Source organism: Pristiophorus japonicus, chromosome 17, assembly GCF_044704955.1.
Source record: "Pristiophorus japonicus isolate sPriJap1 chromosome 17, sPriJap1.hap1, whole genome shotgun sequence".
NCBI lineage: Eukaryota > Metazoa > Chordata > Chondrichthyes > Pristiophoridae > Pristiophorus > Pristiophorus japonicus.
The window spans coordinates 30499162-30504456 of NC_091993.1; the positions used below are offsets into that span (position 1 = coordinate 30499162).

Here is a 5295-nt window from a genome sequence, read left to right on the forward strand (position 1 = left end):
GGGAATTCAGAAGAAACTTCTTTACCCAGAGAGTGGTGAGAATGTGGAACTCGCTGCCACTGGGAGGGGTTGAAGCGAATAGTAACGATGCATTTAAGGGGAGGCTGGACAAGCATATGAGGGAGAAAGGAATAGAAGAATATGTTGATAGGGGCGGGAGGAGGCTTATGTGTGTAACGAGATAATGTATAGTGCCCTCTAGCTAGGAGGTATAGGAGCTGTATTGAGAGAGAGGGTCTGTGAAGGAACGCCATCTTAAGCTCCACATGGCTGTCTGAGATCTCCCAAATAAATAGAGTTAAGTTGAACTAAGAGTGTTCAAGAGACTATAAAATACATGGTGTCAGAAGCGGAGACTTCCCATCTTTCGTCGAACACATCTACGACCGAAATATTGGAACTGTAAGACTTTTTCGAGCCGATGGAAATTGCCGTTAAGCAGTGCAGTGCAGAGCATGCTTCCTACACATCGCGCATGGATCCGTGAAGGGCAATAAATAGTCATAAGCTTGTAAAATAATCTAGAGAGGCATTAGTAAAATAAATTTAAAGTGGCATAAGTTATTGCAGAGCCTTGATTGAAAAAGTATTTCTACAATTACATGGCCACGATATTTTACTATTATTGTTCTAGTCCTCTGGGTATTTGAACTGTGTACATGTATGTGACAAGCTCAAAGTCCTAAACTGTAGCGAGCTATCGTGACCACGGGATGGCCAGAAACCACACACGAATGCCCGCCTGGAACGCAGGCATACTTCAAAGTTTGTGACAAATGCACAACACAAGTTGGCATAGTCTTCAAAGGCTATCGCTGTGTCATCCCAAAATCCCTGAGATCCGACATTCGTTAGTGGCTTCATGCTGCTCACACTGGCATCGAGAGCTCTCTTCGATGTGCCAGAGAACCCGTATACTGCCCAGGACTGAACAGTGACATAAAAGACTATGTTTCAAACTGTGAAACATGTAACACCTATCAACCAAAAGAGCCATTGATAAGTCACGACCTCCCTCAGAGAACATGGGAAAAGATTGATTGTGACATATTCACACTCGATGGCAAAGACTACTTATGCACAGTGGACACTACTCGGAATATTTCGAGATAGACAATCTGCATGGAAAGAAAGATGCCACTGTCATCATCAAACACCTCAAGAAAAATTTATCTAACCACAGCATTCCAGACAAGGTTCAATCTGACAATGGGCCTCACTTCAACTCATAACAGTTCACAAACTTTGCCACAGAATATGGATTCGATCACGCAACAAGCTCATCAGAATATCCACAAAGCAACGGAAAGGTTGAGAACGCGGTTAAGCTCGCAAAGCGGTTAATCGAGAGGACAAAGAAAGACTTCTACATGAACCTTCTCACCTGGCCAAACACACCAACTGAAGGACTTGATAGTTCGCTAGCTCAACGCTTACTCCATCGCCGCAAAAGGACAAACATCCCAATCGCAAATGAACGACTCAAACCAAGAATCATACACAACGTCATCGTCAACAAAGAAAGGAACCATGCCAAACAAGCACACTACTACAACAGAGATGCTACAGCACTTCCTACACTGCAGGAAGGAGAAACAGTGAGACTCAAACAAATGCGAGAAAGCAAAGAGCGGCAAAAGGCTCAGGTTCAGAAACAAGTCGGCATTTGGTCATATCAGGTCATTACAGAAGATGGCCGTGAGTATCGCAGAAATAGGAAACATCTGAGAAAGAGCGTTGAGACATTCATCGAAACGCCAGAGATCTCAGTGACACACACACGATCCGCTGACAACACAGACAACTAACGTGTGAAATAGCACTTCAATGACAACATGTAAAAACAGGAATATGTTGCCTGATATTTCCCCTGAGAGCACTGATAAAGGGACTAAAGCGATCGGTGCACAGAACACCACTGAAACAACCCGTCTGAGGCGAAGCAACAGAATCTGCACAACACCAACATACCTGGAGCACTATGAACAGAAATAGGAAATCATGGACACTGGACACTGGATAAAGAATTAATAAGACAAGGGTTTTGTTGTTGTTTGTTAAACTTATAGTTGTTTAATACATGTATTCATAAGAAGTTAACTATCCCTTTATATTGAAGCTAACTTTAATTCATTGTTGTTTCTTATGAAAGGAAAGGTGTAATGAGATCATTTATAGTGCCCTCCAGCTAGGAGGTATAAAAAAAATGTTTTATTCGTTGCCAATCTTTCCAATTCTTTGTCAGATCAACTTGTCAGATCATAAACGCCAAAGGTCACCTTGTGCACATCAAGGATCACTCTGCGCCAATGCTCTTAGCCAAAAGGCCTAGAGCCAAAGCTGCACCGTTCCTGGAAGTACTGCAATACCAGGTTCGTGCCATGGAGGTGGACGGGTCAAGCCCCCCACCCACCTCCTATTTCCAAAAAGCATAGGAGAACCACCTTCCTGATCCAGGGAAAACCACTTTCTGGTCATGGTTACTCCCCTGTCAGGTCAGGTACGCATGATCTTAGCCAAAAGGCCGAGAAGCGATTGATATACTGTTTGGTGCCCTCTAGCTAGGAGGTATAGGGAGCTGTATTGAGAGAAGGGGTCTGTGAAGGAACACCATCTTAAGCTCCACACAGCTGACTGAGATCTCCCAAATAAATAGAGTTAAGTTAAACTAAGAGTTTTCTCGAGAGTATAAAATACAATGTGGAGCATAAACTCCGGCACGGACCAGTTGGGCCAAATGGCCTGGTTCTGTACTGTACAGCCAATGTAATTGAGCCATAGCGGAGGGGGGCAGGGGGACTGTGATCCAGGACTTCTCGAAAAGAATTGCTCCTCTATTAGCCTCTCTCACACCCTTCAGGCTCCACAGAGAGCAGGGAGGCCTACTGATTTCCAGCTAAATTTGAACCATACTGTATCAGGTCCTTTAGATAAAGCAAAGCTTTCTAAATCAAAGCGTCAGTCTGATAACTATTGTCTAGACTTCATTATAATCGATTTGATACACTCAAGCTTGAAAAGCTAGTCAATACAAACCTTTAAGTTCCAAATCACATTTCCCTTACGTCAAATTGCCATAGGAAGCCATTTACTGAAGAAAAGCACATGTTAAACTGTGGTATAAAGGAGGCTATATTAGATTCATCTAAGTGCTAACATGTGGGTGCGAGATCTTTGCCTCCAGTCATACATCAAGGATCACTTCAAAATCTGCTACCATCTGCAATTAAATTACAAACACTGCTCAAATCATTTCTGTGTGCTTTATGGATTTAATGCGATTGTTTTTTCTTCAGTCTTTGGAACGCACTCTCTGATTATCGGCAGATTATGAACATCTGCACAGCAGCTGGTTGAAGGAAAGCGAAGACTGTGGTTTTCTTCATTACAATCACATTTGTTTTGATATGCAATTTAAACAGCGGTACTGAATGGTGTAGCCAGGATTACCAATGCCAGCTCTTCAACAGTCACCTCAGACTACAGCTGACAAGAAACAAACACCAAGAAATGTTATCGCCAGCTAGTGATAATAAACAGAATGTCTATTACTCCTGGAGACTGACGATGGTAGTGTGCCAGTCGGGCTCAGTATGGTGTCAGCCTTGGCTCAGTGGGTACCACTCTCGTCTCTCAGCCACAGGGTTGTGAGTGCAAGCCCCAGTCCAGAAAATTGAGCACACAATCTAATGCAGTACTGAGGGAGTGCCGCACTGTCAGAGGGCAGTACTGAGGGAGTGCCGCACTGTCAGAAGGCAGTACTGAGGGAGTGCCGCACTGTCGGAGGGCAGTACTGAGGGAGTGCCGCACTGTCAGGGGGCAGTACTGAGGGAGTGCCGCACTGTCAGAGGGCAGTACTGAGGGAGCGCCGCACTGCCGGAGGGGCAGTACTGAGGGAGCGCCGCACTGTCGGAGGGGCAGTACTGAGGGAGTGCCGCACTGTCAGAGGGCAGTACTGAGGGAGTGCTGCACTGTCAGAGGGCAGTACTGAGGGAGGGCCGCACTGTCGGAGGGGCAGTACTGAGGGAGCGCCGCACTGTCGAAGGGGCAGTACTGAGGGAGCGCTGCACTGTCGGAGCGGCAGTACTGAGGGAGTGCTGCACTGTCAGAGGGCAGTACTGAGGGAGCGCCACACTGTCAGAGGGGCAGTACTGAGGGAGCGCCGCACTGTCGGAGGGGCAGTACTGAGGGAGCGCCGCACTGTCGAAGGGGCAGTACTGAGGGAGTGCTGCACAATTTGCAGGAGCTTGCTGTGCACAAATTGGCTGCTGCGTTTCCCACATTACAACAGTGACTACACTCCAAAAGTACTTCATTGGCTGCAAAGCGCTTTGGGACATCCTGAGGTTGTGAAAGGCGCTATATAAATACAAGTCTTTCTTTTCTATTACCTGATGTCACTCAAGCCCTTCCTTCCTTCCCAAACCTCCAAGTTTCGTAAAAGATAAAAGGGTGAATTGTCCTGATCTTTGCCCGTGGGGAACGCCCATTTTCCTTTGCCCTGGGATTTCAAGGGCTTGCGATGGAGGTGTGTGGAGGGAGGAAACGAGTGGCTCAGCTTGGCTACCGCCCGCAGTAGACACGGGTGCATTGGGAGGCCCACCTCACCTTCTGGTTTGAATGTTTGGTAAGCACCGCAGCACACCAAAACCTCCGCCGACTGGGAAGGTGCACGGGAGTTCCGGGAGATGGGTGTGCGCCTTCCCAGCATGGTTCAAGACTTTCCAAGGTGAGAGAGTAGTAAATGTTGGCTTCTGAGTGATTTGGGGGTCCTTGTACATAAATCAGAGAAAGTTAACGTGCAGGTACAGCAAGACAAATGGTATGTTAGCCTTTATTACAACATCATCATCATAGGCAGTCCATCGAAACGAGGATGACTTGCTTCCACGCCGAAAAGGGATGAGTTCACATGTGTTTCAATGAAGGACCTAATATTCCGGATCCCGAACTACATGTTGAAGAATGGAAGATGCCTGTGCGTGGATTTTTTTAACGTGCGGTGGCCGTTGCACACCAGCCACCACACGGGCTCGACAGAGCTAGGTCTTGGTCCAGTGGCAAGGGTTAACCAGGACGACTGGCGACCTGCTCTGCTGCACGGACCTAGTGCGCACACACATATCGCAGTGTGGGCTGGGCCCGTGCTGCCCCTGGGCCCCCGATCACATCCCTCTACGAACTCTCGCCGCTCCTTCGCCCCGACCTCGTCGCTCCTGCTGTACCTGCCCACGCTGCAGTCAGCCGTCGCCAATCCTGCAGCAGCACGCGCTGCTCCCTGCGGGGGCATGCCGC

General features: G+C 47.5%; 1 pseudogene; it reads right to left on the reverse strand.

Moving 5' to 3' along the window:
- Positions 1–2335: 2335 nt before the first annotated feature.
- Positions 2336–2536, reverse strand: LOC139228443 (U2 spliceosomal RNA; annotated as a pseudogene).
- Between the last annotated feature and the right edge of the window lie 2759 nt (positions 2537–5295).